We start from the raw sequence: 21,023 nt of genomic DNA, 5'->3' as shown, positions 1-21,023 counted from the left end.
GCAACTAAGCCCATGCGCCACAACTACTGAGCCTGTGCTCTAGAGCCCGCAAGCCACAACTACTGAGGCTGCGCGCCACAACTACTGAAGCCCGTGCACCTAGAGCCCGTGCTCCGCAACAAGAGAAGCCACCGCAATGAGAAGCCTGTGCACTACAACAAAGAGTAGCCCCCACTCGCCACCATTAGAAAAAGCCCGCGCACAGCAACAAAGACCCAACACAGCCATAAATAAAAAAACAAAAACCAAAAAAACCCCCAAAGAACAATGAGGAAACTCTTCACATTCTGATATAGATAGAGCTCCAAGATACTATTAATACTAAAATTTTATGCAAGGTATAAAAACTGTGTGCTACCATTCGTGTAAAACAAATGGGGTATATATAAATACGTGTATTGCTTATATATGCATAGCCTCTCTTTGCCAGGATTTGTCAGAAGCTGGTAACACTGGCTGCATCCAGGAAGGAGCAACGACTGACTGAAAGACAACCAAGGGAGGGAACCTTCTCTCTGTGTAGTGTACCCTTTAGTACCTGTTGAATGTTTAAACGTGTGGGGTTTTTCGAAGAAAAAAAGTTACATTAAAAAAAAATGTTTTAAAATCCTGTTTCACATTTATTTAAAGTACTCCATGTTTTGAAAGGCATGTCTTCTTACGAAAAATACTTAGCTTGTTACTGATGCCAACAAATGAAGCTATAGACTAGAAGGTGCTAGGAAAATCAACTTCCCCAAAGCTCTTGGGTAATTTAACTAGTAGGTATTTAACTATATATGCAAATGTATCAGCTCCACAGATGGGTGAAGAGAGAAAGGGTCGGGTTCACTTCTCCACAACTGAGGTATCAAAAACATACAGTAGAACCTTGGCATTCACAGACTATTTATGGTTTCTACCATTCCTGAGTGACAGCTGAAGTTCCCATGACATTTAGTAATTTGCCATTTTGCAGAGACATGATTCTGAATAACACTCCATAAACTGGGAGTCCCGGCCAAGGTCCAGGTGTGCTCTGAGTCACAGTGCTTTGTCTGAGTGCTATGACCACTTTAAATAAAGTGATAAAAACTTTGTTTCTTGTTAAGAAATGAAACAAAAGCAAGTGCTAGTTGATTCTAGTGTTGATGACACAACGAGGAGAATACGGAAATGTTTATGAAAGTGATAGGTCCCAGCCACAAAACAGAAGTTTCGGATAAATCAAAGGCTGAAATGTCAAATGCAATGATGACTCAGACACACTATGTGAACAAAACTACCAAATGCTCCAAAAGGAAATAAGTAGAAAAGATGTGTGAATTTGTTTCCACAAGTGCTCTCGACAGTACAAAATTTGCTCATCAAGTGAGATAAGTATTTAAGGTCTAGAGAGATCATTTACATTTTTCAGTTATACTTTAGTAACTTGAAGGGAGGAATTACACGCTACAATGATTTTTTTCAGGTTGAGGCTTGGCGATGGTCTTGGGCTGTATCCCTCACAAATGTCAAGAATCTACTGTATCTTATTTTGACTGGAGATAAACAGAGTCCTTCACAATCCTCCCTTCATATGATTCCTTCCCTCACATCTACCAGGAGAGGATAAAATGGTGGCTCAGAGTGGGAGCAGAGACTCCCCCAGGGCTGCACTTCTATAGCGAGTTCAAGGTGAAGAGGCCTCCTGGGGCTGTGATGGAGAGAACAGTCCCCTGAAAGATAAGCAACCCAATCTAGTACGTCCCAACATAAAGTGAGAGAGTGGGCCTTGCCTATAAACCAAAAGTCTGGATCTGCAGATAAGGTGAGAATTAAAGATTACCAAAGAAAGTGTACTAACTGTAGCCTGGCCATGCCTGCTCAAACTATTGTTTTCAAAATATTACAGTATTTAAAAGAACGGCTAGTTACTGTTCACTAAGACCAGTTAAATAGTTTTAATAATTTTACGTGAAGTTGCCTTTTTAGAATTCCATTTTACAGCTTTACAGTTAACAGGTGCATTTTTCAAAAATAAGTTAAAGAGATGACAAGGCCAAGAGCTGGTAGTAGTTGTAAAACGGGGGTAGACATGACCTCAGAAGCAGCATCTGAGAATCAGATTTAAATTCTGTCATTCAGAGAGATGCCGGGGCTGAGATCTCAGTGCCTGGTGTCAACGGACTAAACTCATCAGTTTGGGGTTCAAGAGGGCAATGTTATCTTTTGTGAAGTGTAAGTCAGGAATGTTAACCCTAAAACCATGACCATGAAAGAAACAAAAGTGAGAGCTATGCAGAAGAGTAAGACGGCAATAAGAAAAGTCAGCCTTCACTGTGGGGATCCAATGCCTTGTTGCTTTGATGCCCACATTAATACCATCAACTGAAGCTGGCTTTTGGTGTACTTTGTAGAAATCATCGATCACTAACCAAACGCCGTCGGCACATTGTGACGTTCTCAAAAACGTCCTAAGCGTCGTCTTCGGTAATATCATCAAGAAGGCCTCTGCCCACTGCTAAACACGTTATTAAAGTGGCGTATAAAACTGTTTTGGGCCTCCGCATCCCCACTCACCCTGCCCCTGGTCATCCTTTCATAGACAGACGCAAATCAAACACGCCATGTATCATCCTCAAAACCTGCCACACTCTCTCAAGTTCCTCTTTCCATCCCTCTCCCTTTCCTAAACAAACCACAGCCTTCCTTTCCTCCCTTCAATTCACTTTCCAAAGATTAACAATTACCTATTCTGTGACATAAGACCAACTAATTCCTTGAAGCCTCAATTTCCCCACCTGTAAAATGTGGCAAATAATAGAACTTTTCTTCATTGGGCAATGGTGAGGATTACATGAGAGAAGCCAGGTAATACCTCAGCACAGTGCCCATCCCATAGTAAGCAGCCAATAAAATCTTAACTTTCTGCTCTAATTACCTGGTTTAACAATTATTTGCGCTCATGAGAGTCACTCTGTGACCTCAAAAGATTAGTCAGTGGCTTTTTTTTCCCCCTTTCCCTTCATTTTATTTCAATGGCATCTCTTATAGTAAGCCACCTGTATTCAAAGCTCCATCAGAAGATGTCAAGATCACTACATAAATGGACATGTTTCATTGTTAATAATAATAATGCCTATATTTACATGGCTCCAGAAATGACTAGCTTTCTTCATAGAACAATGCCTCTGAAGTAACGGAGAGGGATTTGCTGTGTGCGCAGGGAGTTGGACCCAAAGGCCAGGCTCTCTCGGCCACCATGCTGGGCTGGCACCACACTGTGCACCAGGCTAAGGCACGTAAACAGGACGAGATGAAAGGCTAGGGCCACATTTCTCAAAGTCTGCCCCTTAGAACGTTTAGACCATTTCTGCATGTCCCGTGATAAAAGTTTTGTGGTGAGGGAGATGTGTAACCCCCCCGGGGTCTTTAGGAGGAGGACGGCGCACGTCAGCAGCAGCGCAGCAATCTGTGTAGTGCTGTCTGAGCCCAAGTTTCCCACAGTCACTTAGCCTTGTGGCTCTGTCATCACAGTATAGCGAGGTCCCTGGAATCCCCTTTTCGGAAGATGCTGAGTTACAGAAAATAAATTCAAGAAACAACATGAGAGCAGGCAGCATTTTACAGGGTAGAATTTATCCATCTTCAGGTTAGAGTCGACTACAGAGGTGCTACCTCCTGGCTGAGCTCGCCATCTGCATCCACGTGTGGAGATGTGTAGTATCTAACCCTGGGGAGTGCCCTCAGGATCTAGAGTCCAGGCTGGAGAAAGTGATCCTGAGACAGGCAAAACCTCTGCCTCCTAAGGTCTATCTATGGTTTCCTGATTTATTCTCTAATGGCCTCCTATGTACTTTCATGACACCAGAGAGGTACACAGCCTGTAACGGGGGAACTCACATACCCACAAGTACACGGCCATGTAGGGGTAGTCACACAAAGCCAATAGGCCTAACCCATTCCAGAGACACAAACATACTGGAGCCGGAGGCTTTCTTCTATGCTTTGCCATTTTAAAGGCTCTTACCAATACTAGACTAGTTGACCCTCACAGCTACCTTTTAAGATGGCCAAGAATTCTTAGCCTCATTTTACAGATAAGAAAAGATCACCCAACCAATCAACAGACTTTTACCTCCCAAGACAGTGCCCCTCAAACTATACCATACTGCCCAACACATTGTATTTTAGTCAATAAAGAAGCCAGTCTAATGTAAAGGTGAAAAGCACAGCAGCCAGAGTGCCTGGGTTGAATCCTGGCTTCACAGTTCACTCGCTGTATAATCTTGGGCAGGGTACCCAACCTCTCTTGAGCCTCAGCTCCTTCATCTAAAAAAATGAAATAGAAATATCTACTTCATATGGATTAAAAAATGTTTTAATCATGCATGTTAAAGTGGTTTGTACTTTTTGGACACTCAGTCCACAACAGTTACGGTTATTTTGAAGAAAAGAAACAAGCTGCTCTCCAGTGTCCACATTCCCTCCAAACATGGGTTTACCAGATGTCTGAAGTATCCCAGGGCAGAGGAGTTGATAACTCTGCAAAAGCCAATACTTTTGCATCACAAAGTCCTATTTGATTTCTTAAGAGTCCGGGGTGAAGGTGGATTAAAGTGGAAGTTAAGAACTGTGGTAGGATTCTGGGATTTCATGGACAAATCAAATTTCAAAATGAATTTGGGAAGCTGATGAAAGGTCAATAAGTATTAGTTTTCCCAAGCTCTTACAAAGAACATGTTAACAAGGAACCAAGTATGAAGGACATAATCTCTGAACAGCGACCCAAGACTAAGCCACTGGCAACCTTACTGTGACATTTTTGCTGAGGAGGCATAAAAGCTTTCTTGCATACCAACTGTGGTTCCAGGACCTGCTTTCAAGAAAGCTGGTGCAGAGGCCAACAGAAAGCACCGTAAGAGATCGCAGCAAGAGGCCAGGAGGAAAGAGTGATGAACGCTATGGATCCTCTCCAAAGGGGACTCAAATGACTACAGTGAGTCTTTCTCTGTACAAATACTGGAATATGTGTACGTAAGATGCCAGGAGAAGAGTGGCTGGAAAGGCAGAATCTATACCCCAATTATAATACTTATTACATCATATCATGATCATTTACTTACAGGAGGTTTTGGAGGAAAGAAAACTGGGTTTCTTCATTTCCCTATCCCATGTGATTATCCACAGTAGGAATCAATAAAAATTTATCAGATGAATGAATAAAATAGAAGGGGAAAATATAACAGACTAGTTGTGGGCAGGCACTGGGGAGAGAGGAAATCAGGAAACGATCTTCATTTGTCCATCTATCTCTTATTCTCCAGTGAAAATTCTAACTAACAACGAGGCTGCTAAGTATTTATTTACCTCTTTGGCAGAAGGATAACATTCCTGCTCCAAGAAACCTTCCTTATTTAAGTGTCAGTGAAGAATACATGAAAAGAAGTTAAATTCAAACCTCTTAAACAGGCTTATTCAATAAGGATAAGAGAAAAATCTAAACTCACACCTGAAGCATCTCTCAACAAACACATTTTGCTACAAAGAAAAAATTTCCTTTCAAATCAAGCATGACAGATACCAGCTTTGATATTCTACTCACCCTGACTGGCAAGAACTCTGAATCGCACACATACTGGAACTGAGATCTGTTGAGGAGAGATGTGAAATTTTGCCCTGAGGGCCCAAGTTCATAGATTTTTAGGCAGGTAAAACTCTAGATCATTTCAATGTGAGAACTGAAATCTCGGTAGCATCAAGAACAAATCCTTGAGAATCTGGGTCTCCTGTCCATATATATGCTTATATAGTAGATGCCTTCCTTTAAATATGAAATCAGTTATTAGGACAGTTCCTTCTTATTGATACTTTTTCAGAAACACCCCACCACCACCAGTAGTTATCTACTGGTCATGTTTTAATGAAAATGACCCTAGTTATAACGTATTGATGGTTTCTCTGATTTGCTACCTTTTCTGCCACGGAGATTACATGCAAAGGGGTAGTCACTGAAGGCAACCTTTACGAAATCTCAACTTCCTGCCCTTCTGTTTGTTACTGTAAGAAGGATGAATTATTTGAGAGTCTGTGGCCTAACCTACTTACTTCCTCTGAAGGAGGAACAGAAAATTAAAAATGCCTTTCAAGAAAAAAAAATGTACATAGAAAATGAAATCACAAACTGACATTAACAGTCTTACAGCATATTTAATACACTCTCTTCAAATGCTTTTATTTGAAGTTCATTTTCAGTGTACAGACTATATCTCAATTTGAGGCAAAAATATCCTGAAAAGTGCTATCACGTCATCAACATATTACACTAGTAGCGTAATAACAGAAATTTTACACCCATTAGAGGGATTCAGGGGAATAAAAAGAGCAAGAACCTGTCTCACACAGATATTTCCCTGCTTATGCAAAATATGCATGAACTTAAATTAAAAAAGAAAACTAAAAGTAGTATCTTGTTCTTTTTTCTTATTTCACTTCGTAATTTTTTAAATGCTAAAAGCAGTATCTGTTTTCTTATTCTGCTTCATATTTTTATAGAACATAGAGCTAGAATTAAAAGATTTACACTTGATTTCTCTTTTGTATATGATAAATTAGATTTGACCAGATTTTATTTCTGTCACAGAAGTCATGTCTACAGGGCTTACCCTGATAGCCATTTGTAGCTAAACTCCTTATCAATAGATTGAACAGCTAGGCCTCCAATCTACCAAATAAGACCACAAACCAATGGGGTGAAATTATCTAAGACCATTTAACAACCAGACCAGGGATTTCAATTCACAGTTCAGGGTTCAAGCAGTGTTAACAGATGGGAGAAAAATAATCAACTGATTTTGGTGCCTGAACCATCCTACCAAAAGTGTTTTAGGAACTGAACTGGTTTAATTCTATAAAATTTCACATAACATAAAGCTATAGTCCAATCTTGAAAAGGCCTGGCACACAGCAGGTACTCAAAAAAATGTACTGGATGACAGTGTTTCAACAAAGGAGAAACAGGCTGTACACCTGAAACTAACACAACATTGTAAATCAACTATACCCCAATACAAATGTAAAAAACAAAACAAAAACAAAGGAAAACAAAGGAGAAACAGCCCATCACCCTATAATCAATGCCTGTAGTAGCATCCTTCTAAGTCAGACAAAAGCTCTGCTTGATGGACCACGACTCAGATGATAGAAATATTATGTGACTCCCACTGTAATCCAGAACCGCCCAATGAATCAAAAGCTCTTCACTTCATTTTGTAAATGGGCCTACTCTTCTGGTTAAAGAGTATAATGTCAGTAGTTATCGTATTTTGGTGAGTATATTCTTAGTCATATTCCCTGTTATCTTTATTAAACTTTGATCCTAACACTACATTCCTCCCTACCCCCAGCTTCTCACCACCATTATCTCTATCCCTCATTTTAATTTTCTTCTTTTATAATCACAATAAATTCCATCATGTTTTGAGTTCACAAAATGGTAAATTTAGGTCCCAATCTTTTGATTGATGATTGATTGATTTACACTTTTTGATAACACACCCTACTGCCTTATCAGGTCTCTTCCTATACAGAACAAGTGAAATCTTATTTATATATAAGCCTAGTAATTCCCAAAACTAATCTGAGTCATGTTTTATTAACAGTTAGTGATCATTTCAAGGCCATGAACTAGACCAAGGTGTTCTTTTCAGTATAACTCAGTCTTTCCCCAACTTTTAAAAAAAGGAAAAAAAAAGAGGAAAGTGAAGAGATAGTGTTTTCTTCCCATAATTTTTTCTTACACCAGTTTGCTATTGCTCATCTTAGTGAACCAACGTATAAGAGCAAATACATTAATCTGGAAATGTGTTTTCTTAGAAATATTCTAAGAATTACTATTTGGAATATTAGAAAGTTAAAGACATAACAAAACAAAAGCCAGTGTCATTTTCCCTGGTCCCACCCCTTTCAAAGTACATGATATGAACTAAGACAAGTTACTAAGTATCTCTGAGCACCAGTCTGCTCTAAAAGAGAATTAATAATACCAAATGCTCAAGGTTAGTGAAAGTATTAGGGATAATATTCAGTGTCTAGAACAATACCTGGGCATACAGAAGGCACTCGGTAAGTTCTTGTTAGATGAATGAATGAGTGAATCAATGAATGAATATAAAATATCTAGCTTAATGCTTGACATTCAGAAGGCACTCGATACACAATTACATTGACTATATCAACACTTCACAGTGTTTTGCAGAGGGCACCCTACCTTCCAGGACGCTACCTTAGGAAACACATCCAGTAGTACCACCACAGTACTTACCTCTATCTACCTTTCGCTGGCACTGAACCATGGCTTTGTTTTGGTAATTACCATTGTATGTGTATAGATCATCTCCTCAACTAGATTATGAACACACTGAGGCCAAAGACTGTTGCTTTCTCTGTAGCCTCAACAAATTCATTCACTTCACCCTATTCTCAGTATTCATTATGTGAAGCACTTCCCAATGGAGACTTACACAAAATAGATACCAATAAATATTTGTGGACTGACATAAAACACTGACTTACAGAAAGAATAGTAAATAATAATAAAAAGGTTTTATTATAATACACATGTAATTCTTCTAATCACTACCCAAGTCATTAACTATAAGTCCACTTCTGAGGAAGAAACTGGAGCCACATCCAGGATCACCCAACTTTATACAAGTTCCTCTCAAAAGTCCTTGTTCTTTCCTTCAAACCACCCTGTCTCCTACAACAGGACTTCTCTTAAAGGCTTTTTTCAATTCGACTTCATAAATCAAACTCCTGGGGTAAGCGTGTAGGGAACTCATCAAGGGCAAAGACCTAGTCTTTCAGTGTTCAGCACTGTAAGAGCTCAATAAAAATGAGTTAACTGGTAGAAACATCGCTAGAGAGATTACTCAGGTTACCCAGCCTTGGGACCCCAAAGGTACCCTTGTCCACACCACATAAAGTAACTTCTTTTGTAAGTTTCCCATCCTATTATAAACAGCTTTTGTTGATATATGTATTTCTTAGAAATAAACTACCAAACAAAACAAACCAGTGGAATTTTTCAAGAACCAACCTTCAATTCCTCAGGGATGAATTAAACAGGACATATATTTTTTCTTTCCTTCACTATTGGGTTTTTGGGTTCTTAGCATATTGATTGGATAATTTACAAGAGAAGTGAGATAAACTAAAACTTTTCAGAGTTTGTCAAGTTCAGTATCATCAAATTGAAAACAATGACAGATAGTACTTGTGGTTTTCTTTTTTCTATCTAGATAACAGTTGATTAGAATTAGAATAAAGCAGCAAAGAGGTCTAGAAAACATAGGTGGGGGAAAAGCCCTACAGGTAGCTTCCCCTAAATCCAGTCATTTGCAGTACCCATTTTCTGGCCCCGAGAGTTTAAATTCTTACTACTCCAGTTACCTATTTTCTCATCCTCATTTCCCAGCAGATTCACACAACTAAACTATTAATTACAGCACATCAATTCCCCTCACACCAACCCTTCTACTTTCATCACCCTACCATTTCCACAACTTGGCATCATTTTATATTTAAAAGTATTTATTTCATCTACTCCTACCTAGCAAATGACTAGTTTGGGATAAATAAATATCAATTCGTATTCAACACCATGTTAAAAACATGGTCCCTTCTCTCAAGGAGCCAAAGTTGTAAAAGAGTTGTAAAATATCCCCCAGAAGTACTGTGACAAGTCCATATAATATATACACCAAAAACTAATCTAATAATTTTAGCCAGGAATTAAATCACTCTGTTTGGCTCTTAAAAACCTACCTCCTGCCCTTTCCAGAAAACGTGGCTAAGGTGAAATGGTAATATGACAACCATTTCAAACATCTGAATAGCTCTTCATAGTGCTCAAAACCTTATTTTATTTGATCCCTTCAACAAAGAAATCAAGGCAAGCATTGTTGCTCCACTTTTCCAGATGGGGAAATCTAGGCTGAAAGAGTTAAAGTGACTTACACAAAGTGGTACATTTAGTGGCTAAATTGTCTTCTGATTCCTATCCTAGTACTCTATCTACACTCACGGTGATTCCCCAAATGAAGAAAAAATAATCACTGTCTTCCACTCAGCACATCGAAACATGAAACTCACCACCCTAGGAAACACATTTCACTCTGCCTGAACTCTACTTCTGTCTGGGTGATCTTCTTGGAGCTGTTCTTGCCCCCTCGTCTCTGCTGCATCACCTACGTGGACATCTATTTATTTTGCTAAATTATACTACTCAAGATGATCCACAAGCAGAAAATGACAATAAATTCCCTTTTAACAATCATTTTTATATTGGTATTTATTCAGTTATGACATCGAGACCACATCTACCCTGGTTATAAGGTGGCTCAATAGGGATTATTAGTCCTGCTAATTTATTTTGTTTTCTTTTGTTTTTGCCAAACAAGAATTAGTAACTCCTTTAATACTCAAGACAGAGAAGGAAAATGAAAGGCAGAAAAAGAAAGGGAAAGATCAAAAGAAAAAAGGTATACATAGTAGAAAGCACCACAGTAGCACAAATGTACTTTGATGCTCTACCCAGAGAGGGCCCCCCTTTGCCTGAGAATGACCTTTGTTCTGAAAGTAGGCCCTGGATTACTGGAGACAAACCAGCACCCTCCAAAATTACCAAAGGGATCTTTACTGGACAACAGCTGTCTTCCCTGTGGTGATATGCTTAAAAGTTGACAAGTTTATGCTAACACACTGGAAACTCACTATAACCTATGATTCGATATTTGGCACAAGTCAGATCACCGTTGGACTTGAGTCACAGAATATAAGTTACTTAAATATCCCCAAAGATCTTGTTGTGAATTTCACCTACAAAATTTTACCAAGTTCCAGAACCTTCCATATCACTGTGTACTTATACAACAGTTATATTAATTCACAATTGCTTTGTTCTAGTTTTCCCACTTTCTCAACTCCAAAGAATAAAATTATTTATTTTCAGCAGAAAACAGGTACAATTGGAGCGTGAATTAAGAATCTAGCAAAAAGCCAGTCCAAAGGTTATCCAGAACAATCTCTTAACTTTTCCTAATGTTTTAATTAGAGCCTCAAGCCCACTCAGTGTCAAGACTTCCATGCATTCAAAGCGGCCCTCACAAAATGATGTTTTTCTGCCAACCTTGTTCCACACTCTCCTCCCTCATCCCCAAATGCAGCTTTTAACATTTGCAAGTATATCAAGGAATTTGTTTCAACATGCAACTCTTACCTAGTTGCAGTGAAGAAATAACTGTCTGATGGTCTTTAAGACTGTCGTCCACCCTCAAGACTTCTTCCGGAGGTCTAGCATTGATTTAAAAGGAGGACAAATAAAATCAAAATATTGTCATTAAAAAAAGCCTTCAAACCTGCAACTAATATGTATAAATTTTGAATTGCTGATTTATTGCATAATTTCATACATTACCACTTGATATGTTAAAAAAAAAAAAACTAGTTCTGGATGAGATGAACTAGATTTTATCATTTATATCATTGCCCTCCCCTAAATTCCCCCATTAAAGTCTCTCCCATTGTATGACAAGCAGATGAAAGTTACAAGGGTCATTTGGTTCAACTTCCATTTCTCTCATTGCTTTTCTTAAAACTAAAGTTACTACGCAGAACACACACTGGCAAAAGAATAGATTCTATGTAAGCAAGTTTTGTCCGTATATCAAATATTTAAGCGTTTAAATCACAAACTATACAAAGCGTTCAGAAATAATGTATTTTGCAGTGAAACAAAATTACACTCTTAGCACTAAAAGGGGCCGTTTATTTTATGACTATATATAACTGTATGTTTAAGCAACTAAATACCAGCCTTAAATTATATTTATTAGAGAATAAAATGATCAGCTCACATAAAAGGCACATTTCAACCAAAGGTCTTTCTCATTTTTTCGAAGTTTTAAACACAAATTGCACTTTGCATTTTTATTAACGTTCAAATGAAATTATCCGCTGTGACTCCGGATTAAAAGTAGATCAAATGTGTAGACAACGATAAATATAAAAAACAAACAAATTGCTTCTAATCCAGAGAGTGACCAATCTCAAATCCCAGCATAAAAGCAAAGTGTTTTTTCCCATAGAAGTAATGAAGAGTGGAAGTTGTAGAGTCTGGGTCCTCAGATCTCATTTGCTCTCCAATGTACTAAACTTTCTACTCCTGATCAGCATCCTCTCATACAACATCTGGCTGCTCGCTCGGGTCGTCTAATTACTTCCACGTCTGAACGGACTACGTAGCTAAAAGTAAAGGCCAAAGTTTGCTCTCGGCCTTCCGAACTTAAAAAGATGCGTTTAACCACTAGAGGTCTCCCCTTGGCCAGTTTTGTACGTTCGCTATTTTGCTGCACTTGAAACTTTCCGGAGAAATGCTCTACTCGAGTCAGTGTTTTTCTAAAAACTTGCGCAAAAATCCACGCGACCGAGCTAGCCAGTACAGAGGCTCTCGGGTTCCCTAAACCGATAAAGCTATTACAACCCTCTAGGAAAATCAAAATTAATATTCGACGCACTCGCTCCAGCCGCTCCCCCCCCCGCCCCATTCTTATTTCTCATCTCAGTTTCCCTGAACTTAAACTCAGAACAATCAAAAATCTATTTTTGTTTCGGTGCACTCTGAAGGATCTCTAACGCATTTTTCTGGCGGTAGACCCGAGGTGGTAGAGGAGCGGGCCGAGGGATGCAGGGAGGGGGAAGGGCCGTGCTCACAGCGCCCGAGGAAGTTGCATAAGGAAAGAGACTCCGTTTTTTGGGTCCCCTCAAAAAATCGGCAGGGAGGGGGAGGAAAAGGAAGCGGGGAGGGGGGAGGTAGGAGGGAAACCGAAGCGACGTTTACCTTCGTCTCCCCGTGTAAGGGTGGGGTAACAGCCACGATCTTCGCGACCCCGGAGGGCGACTCGTTACCCCCACCTCTCTCCGAGCGCAGACGGACAAACAGATACCCCCACCCCTCCGCGGGGAAGGCGAGGAGGAAAGTGCCCGCTTTTAAACTTTCTCTCACGGTCGCGCTTGGGCCGGGCTTTGACCAGAAAGGGTGGGGGAGACTGGAGGGCCTTTTTCTTTCAAGGTAATTAAAGTTTTACCACCAGCAGAGAAGTTGCGCCCCCCTCCCCCGCTGCCAGGGCTCACAAGTTTTCCTCCCGCTCCTCCCCCCCCCCAACCCGCCCCACCAGCTCGCGGGGCGCGCGGCGGATGCCTCGGCTCCTGCGCTTCCCGATCCCCACCCCCGCCGGCCTCTACTTCCCCCCGCCGGGCCGCCGCGGCGCGAGGACGGCCCGCCGGGCCCAGGACGCTAGTGTGCAAAACCCATTATCCCGGAACGGCACACGCACGCGGCGCGAGGCGGGCGGCGGCCCCGCCTCGGACCCCTCTTTGCCTCCCCAGTATAAGCACAGCGTAAACAAGTTGCAGGAAAAGCAGCCCCGCGCCTCCACCCCCCCCACCCCCGCCCGCCTCCCCGGCGCGGCGGCCACCGTCGCCCGCCGCTACCGCCGCCGCGGCCGCCGCCTCCAGACACACGCCCGCGCCCGCACCCGGGCCGGCGCGGCACGGCGCGGGGCGAATGCAGCGACGGCGCGGGCTCCCGGCCCGGCCCGCGAGCCCGCGCCCTGCGCCCTCCCCCGCGCGGACGGCCGCCGCGGGCCCGCGCCGCCTCGCTTCCCGAAGCACTTTCCTGCCTCGGGCAGAAATAAACCGGAGGGTTTATTTTTGTGCAACTTTCCCAAAATGGCGGAAATTGGAGCTGATCTATATGAAATTCTCACACAGTCGGTCGGGAAGGGGGAGGCGGCGAGGAAGAAAACGCAAACTCTCGGCCGCCGAGCCCGCCGCGGGTCCGTGAGTGTGTGCGTGCGTGTGAGTGTGCGTGTGCGCGGTGGGATTCGGGGAGGCCTTTCCGCCGCGCGCGCACACACACACACACACACACACACACACAGAGCACACGCCGGGGAGACGCGCCTGCACATTCAACCAGTCCATTCTCCGCAGCCCGAGCGGGTAGAAAGTGGCCCGGCCTCTTTTCCCACTGCCTCGGTCTCCCGTACTTGTACTTCTCGCGCTCGCTCGCTCGCTCTCCGGTGCGCGCCCGGCACAAAGGCCACACGGGCGGAGGGGGCCGCAGGGGCGGCGCGCGGGGCTCGCGCCTCTCGCCGCACCGATCCGCGGCCCCGGCCGCCCCCGCCGGCGCCCCCAGCCTCGGCCGCCGCGCTCGCCGCCCGGGCTGCGGCTCCGCGGCGCCCACTAGGGCACGCACCCCGGCGGAGCCCGGCGCCGCCGCGCTCCCCACCCCGCGCCCGGTGTCATGAAAGCGACCAAAGTGACAAGCTCGGGGGGCGCGGGGGAGGGGGCACACACGCATCTGGCCGCCTGCGCGCGGGCGAGAGCCCGACGCGGCCGCCTCGCCCCGGCTCCTTTCCGCACGGCCCCCCACACCCTTCCCCGTGTGCGCGCAAAGAAAAAAATACAAGTCTCTCCTCCCCCCATTTTTTCCTTTCTCTTTTCTCTCTCTTTTGTTCCTCTTTCACACTCGCACTCACTACTTCAGAGTGAGATGCCCAGAGACTCCCCCTCCAGCCGTTTCCGAGTCACTTGCCCACTTTTTTCCCCAGGATTAAGTTTTCTTCTCTTTCCCAGAGGCGCAGAGAAGTGGGGGAGAAACCCCTTCTGTCCTTTCCCCTCCCCTGATCTGTTTCACAAGACGAGGGTGCGCTTCCTTCTCTCCATAGGTCTCTTAACTTTCATCCTCACCCAGAAAAATAAATGAATGGCTTTTGCACGGACAAATCTTCAGATTAATAAGAGATTAGATCCGATCAACCGCTTCTTACCCCCAAATTTTCTCTTTTTTTTTTCTCCGTCTCACGAGTAGTCCTGACAAATGGTCCAGGGCTGCGGGCGCACTGCGCATGTGCGCGTAGAGTCAGGGCTGGGGAGAGGGGAAACTGCGCTGGTGCCGGTGCCGCCGCCGCCGCCACCGCCACCGCCGCCGCCGCCGCCGCCGCCACTGCTGGGGAAGCTCGCTCTGGCTTCCCTGTTAATGCTGCTGCGCCTTCGCCGCTGGAAAGCAGCATTAAAGCGGGTTGGCAAATGCAGCAGCCCGCAGACACTGTTTCAGGTGCATCTTTTCAATACCCTTGTCACCGGCTCGGGGCTGGTTCAAGAACAATCAAAACAAATATGAAAGACTGCTAAGGTTATACATTTCTTTGTGTATTTTTCACTTTACTTTTTTAAAAAGGCATTTCTCAGAGCAGCTAATCCACCATATACTGTTAAACGTATGCTTTCAGCCATTAAAGAGTGGGATTAGTCTTATAGGAACACAACCCAAAGGCTAAATGCATGCTACAGGTCATGAAAAATAAGAAAGTTTGAAGTTTTTACGCCCTAGAACCTCCCCCGCTTTTAGGACTGGAAGAATACATTATAAAGTGTGCATGTGAGGTGTGCACGTGCTTTGCGTTTCTTAAGTGCTGGTCTTTATTGACAGCTTAAACGTGTTAGGCCTCTGTTGTGAAATATGTTGGGACACGTATGTCAACTTAGAAATCAGTGTTCAAGTCCTCTGTCCTCTGGCAATAAGCAGGTCGAGGACGACCCTCTGAATGTATTCAGTCAAGATTGCTGAGCGGTCCTAAATAGCAAAACCGGTCTTTGCGAAGGCATCAAAACTAGATCAAGCGAGGGTATTGCATTTCGGTATTGACGGCTTTCCACTTATTGACTACAGGCCTCCTTTTGGGCCGCTCACCATTCTCCTTTTCTACTAGATACAAGTACTTAGAAAATAATTAAAGAAATTGAAATTGTGATCAACACCTCTATGTCAATAACGGAGCTTGCTTCGCGAGAAAAAAAGTAGCACTTCAGGAGTGGTGGAAGCAGGTCTTACATTTTGCTGGGGTAGGGAGATAAAGTAATGCCCCCATCTCAGAATGGACTATTTAGTTTGCATCTAATAAAGGGTAAAGGAGGCCCTTTTCCAAAATTGCTGCCTGAGGCCTAGAATTTAAATATATCACAGATGGAAATTATGTATTAAAAATCCTTCTCCAAAATGTAAGTAATAATATTCTTGATTGAATTTTTTCACTTAAAGAATGTTCTTTGAACCAGTTTCAGAAAATAAACTGTTAAATTCTTTCCTTAGGACCATGAAATTACCCTAGAGAAGCAGACTACCCGACAATGTCTTCTGTTGGTATAGTGACCAAATTCTCCAAACCAAAACCCAGGATATATGGCTTGACATGTACTCAAAACAAAGGAACAAACTCTGTGAAGCTGAAATGAGTTCATAAAATATGCTTCATATTTTGGGAAACAATTGGTTTAGGGATGAGAAGTGGGGAAGGCTGGGTGAGTGGGAACTATAGATAATATCACTGATTTCACCCGCCACATCCAACCTTCTTCTGAGTTGCTCCCAAACAGCCTAATTAACTGATCTGAATTTCAGCTTCTCTCCTTTTCTCCCTAGCCCTTGAATAAGCAGTGAAATGGCCAAAGGGAGAGAGACTACAGGAGGAGAAAGGAAGCAAAGCCAGGGGCTATGTGCAAAACTAAGACCTTACCCCAAAAGAAACTAAAATTAATTTTAGATTCCTCTTTCTAAACATCCATTTTAGATTTGTTCTCTCTAGATAGTTTCTGGATGATGTTTCTACTTCACATATATTTTTGGAGATTTCCACAGTCCATAAACTTATCTTAAAGGCCTACCTTGTGCTAATCATGCTACAAGGTGTTGGGGATAAACAGATGATCAAAACTAGGCAACAAGGAATTCAGTCTGGCAAAGGGGACAGTCTAGTGCACTGGGCATTGCTGTATAGCGTGGAAGATGTTGTACTAGGGGTATGCAGAACAATTATAACTGAGGAGCACCTATGGCAATAGGAAAGGCTTTCCAGAAAAGGTGGTAACTAACCTGATTTGTGAAGGACAAGTGTCCAGGGTATGTGGTTCTACTTTTTTCTCTGGGAAGATGATCCAATCAGAGGAAGCTTGAGTAAAGGTCCAAGGGTTTGGAGAGCAAGGCTTGCCTAAGACCTATGCATATGTCGAGATTCACTAACAAAAATAAGGTCTAGTTGAGGCTGTCTACAATATGTCTTTCTCCCCCAGAGATCATCAGTAAAATCTCAAAGATTTAATCTAAATTGTTCCCAAGATGTGGTTCTGGATGGGAAATATTTTGAAGGTACTCATATGTAAGGGTAAGGCTACCAGATTTTTCTACAAAGAATTCATCAGTGTTACCACCTGAAACAGAGGCAGAATAAGATATTAGAATCTAAATAACACTGCATTATTCTTTATATAAATTGGTAGTATTTACAGAACCTTTCTCCATCTGTTCCCTAAATGGTAATATACTAGTAGAAGCTTTTTGTTGTTCCTTCACACTTCCACCATTCAGTCACTGGTTAGTAATTCACGATGAATCCCTTCTTTCCAGCATCCCTTAATCGCATCATTCCCCAACACTCTCCCCACTTCCCATCCCACCCTGCTCTACCCTATCACACGTACATACCTAATCCATCCTCAGACCAGGTCTGTAACTTCCCTGATGTCCCAAACTAAAGTATTAGCCACTCCTTTACTTTTCTTTATATTTATTTATTAATACCCAAACTTGTGCCCTGCCCCCATGACTTCAGGCTATTCCATTTCTAAATATTCTGAAGCTTAAGCCATTTTACATGGAAAATGTTTTAAATCACTGTACTCACTTTTTGAGGCTTCTCATCTCCTCCCAGATGAAGGTCATTCAAAACCTTTCTCACTATACTCCATCCTGTAACCTCTACTCTGTGTGAATTCAATTTAGAAACCTACATTCCCTTTTCCTAACACGAAGCTTGTTCTGTATTGATAGGACACATTCCTCCTTCCTGGAACAATTCAAGGACGACCTCCTCCACCAGCCAGCCCCTCATAAATTGAAAGTGACCAGGAAAGAAGTCCAAGTAATCCAGTTCTGCCACCACCCACCGGGAACTATTAGGCAGGTCACCTCATATTTCAGGGTTTGAATTCTCTCACTAGTTACACAAAGAAAAGAGGGTAGTAATTGATTTCTGAGATCTCTTTGAAAGCCATGTCCCTTTCCATCCTTCCACATAACAGTAACATTGCCACATTTTAGTACAAATAATATGGAACCAAGGAAAGAATTTTAAGTAAGGAGTGAAAAATCCATCCATCTGCTAGGTATCAGAATGTTATCAGTTTATAGCTCATTCAGTTGGTTTAGGCCCGGTACTAATGAGATGAAGGTCATGAGTTCCATTCCCTAATGGCTAGTTAGTTTTGATCTGTTTCATAGCCACAAACTTCTTTCCTAACCCCAGTTTCCCATGTTGTAACATGTGCTATTGGTCACAATTCTTAAGGTAAAATTGAATCTTTCCACAAAAATTTTCTAAAATGAACAATACTTGAAATCATTCTTTCAAAGTATTATCTTACTTTTAAGTGTGAGTCACGTTATTTATTTTTTTAGCCTATATAATTGTGTGCTCCATGTTTTTCCAAGTATAAAAATGACATTAACATTGATTTGGCCAAGATTCTTATTATTGATATTTATTTATAAGAGCTGAGTTTGATTTTCTTGTTAGTGTTCTAGATAACACTGAAATGTAATACTGGTAATCTTTACTGTGACACATCTGTATACATTCTTAGCAGAGAGCTTGTGATAGTGAGATGTAATTGAAATGCTAAGAGTAAAAGAAAAAGGATCTGTTACTCATCAGGTAAGGAAAGGATCATAATGTAAATCTTAAATCCTCAACATCTTGAGGAAATTAATTCTGGATAGATGTGAATATTTATTATAATTTTGTTTAGATGCAAAGATAAAGTTAGAAATATGACAGACATATTCAAAAGAGTGGAATAATATGGGACTATAAACTGACTTCTACATTAAAAGGAAAGAGAGTTTATAATTTTCCATAACACACTTACTCACTTAAAGCCTAAATTTAAATGCCTTATAACTAAACAGTATTAGAGGAACAAGCCAGACTTCAGAACATGTCTGACAGTAGCCTCTGATACACTTAGACCCTGGTTCTAGAATGTTCTTTCCATTTGACCTGGCCTCCTGGCCACAGCTGACTGGTCCAGAAGTGGGCATTTAATCCAAGGACTGAATCAAGTAGGGGTGGCCTATGAGTCAGCAGGGAGTGCTTCCCCATGTGAGTAAAAGTGATGAAATGGAACAGTCTATTCTCACGCTTGAACCGGAAATATTGAAGATGAAATTAATTGATAGGCATTACAAAAACTAAACTAAATGATTCACAAAGAGAAAAAGGTAGAGTGCAGGTACCTTAGCTGTTAGGCATTAGAAACTATGCATAAGTAGAAATCATACGGTAGGGCAGAGCAGAAGTTAGCCAGACAGATAAAGGTGCTAGAGCTGCCCTGGGCTCTACATGACCTCCTATCCCCAAATGTCATTCTAGTCTTGGAAAGGCCTGGCCACTTTGGGACATCATGAAAACCACCTACATAGCTAGAATTTCTGTCTTCACTAGTATCACCATGATAGCTCCCCATCCCTTATGAAAAATTGAGTCATTTTTTGAATTGAGTAGATAAACAAAAGACCCCCAGCAACAGCAGAATGTATGACTTCTTCTTTTGAATCTTACAGATTTAAAGGGGACCACGTTAGAAAGTCAGTTTAGTCAGCCCAGTACCCAATCACCTTGTGCCCATTAGTGGAACATGCAGGCCAGACGGTAAGGATCAGATCCCAACACCATCACTTGCTGCTGATGTGTGATCTTGGGCAAGTTGCTGAACCTCTCTTACCTCAGATTCCACGTCTGTAAAATGGGAATATTTACAGTACCTAGCTCATGAGGTTGTTAGGATTTAATGGAGTAATAGAAGACTAAACCTTGGCATGTGGTTAGTAATCAATAAATGTTAGCTTGTGAGTTGGGGGTTTTTGCCTGAGTTGTTCCCTGCAATATTCCTAACACCCAGACTTGTACCTACACACAGTTAAGTATGCAATGAATATTTATTCAGTGACTTAAGGAAATACTATCATGTGAATTATTAGGTTCACTCTTTTACTTGCCCCTTTCCCAGCTGGTTACTAGGCCAGAGGTGTCATGTCACAGGCGTGCCCATGGACAACATCCTCCTAAAAGTTCCTGAAAGCATGTAAACAGAGAGTGCTAATGGAATTCATAGGCCCTATTTCAAAGGAGCCTGCTGTTCAGAATATATTATCTTTATTTAGCATTTATATTACACTTTTATATTTTCAAAGCCCTTTTCAGTTTTTTAACTAAATATTTGTTATAACATTCCTACGTTATCTTTCATAAGGGAGGTAACTGAGGCATGGTTCCAATCGTTAATACCTATATCTAGAATAAGATTCATCACATAAATACAGTTAAGTGTAACTGTACAATAAAAAAAAAAATCTGGAACATTACTTTGTTCATGTAGAATGCCGAATGGAATGTCAGCGTTCGAGAAGAAGACAATCTGTTACTTTAAATTATACTAGCTCTGCTTTTCACTTGGTTCTATTTCAGGAACTAGAATCAATAGAAAGGTTTTTAAACTGGGGTTTCTCAATGGGTTTGAAGACTGTAAGGAATAAAATTTTGAAATTCAGTATCGAAACATTTCACCACATCTCAGTAATTTCCCAATCTTTTTCTACGAAAACCTCTCCAAGAAAGTAGTTCTTTCCTCCTGTCTGTGTGTTGGGGGTTTCTGTATGCATGCCCTTGGAATTTGTAGACAGTGAAGAATGAAAGGGTAAAAATCAGTATACCATTGATGAGCTCAGTCAAGAGTAATCTAGTTTAAGGAGATTTGGGAAATGCCCAAATCCAATCAGGTGTCTCTGTGGAGTTGCAGGAAAAATCTGAAAATGTATTGGACTGAAAAGAGATACTGAGTTTTGGTCACTATTCTGATTGGCTTCACTACAGATTAAAATAATC

General features: G+C 41.9%; 1 protein-coding gene across 7 annotated transcripts in view; it reads right to left on the bottom strand.

Annotated features, from left to right (window-relative positions):
* The window catches only part of L3MBTL3 (L3MBTL histone methyl-lysine binding protein 3), a 117,526-nt gene extending 102,592 nt beyond the window's left edge, over nt 1–14,934 (bottom strand). For 4 of the 7 annotated variants that reach the window (XM_030853479.2, XM_030853488.2, XM_030853489.2 and 1 more), the window contains exons 1-2: nt 12,863–13,142; nt 11,243–11,316 (exon numbers count right to left, since the gene is read on the bottom strand). The gene's annotated coding sequence lies outside the window, so the exon portion shown is untranslated. Of the gene's footprint in view, nt 1–5,566; nt 5,613–11,242; nt 11,317–12,862; nt 13,143–14,072; nt 14,108–14,855 lie in introns of those variants that run through there. The other 3 variants (XM_030853483.2, XM_030853480.2, XM_060283714.2) reach the window with 3 other exon arrangements.
* Nucleotides 14,935–21,023: the final 6,089 nt, after the last annotated feature.

The sequence above is a fragment of the Globicephala melas genome, chromosome 14 (genome assembly GCF_963455315.2).
Source record: "Globicephala melas chromosome 14, mGloMel1.2, whole genome shotgun sequence".
Taxonomy (NCBI): domain Eukaryota; kingdom Metazoa; phylum Chordata; class Mammalia; order Artiodactyla; family Delphinidae; genus Globicephala; species Globicephala melas.
Note: the sequence above shows the minus strand (reverse complement) of the source record. Positions and strands in the feature narration are given on the sequence as shown.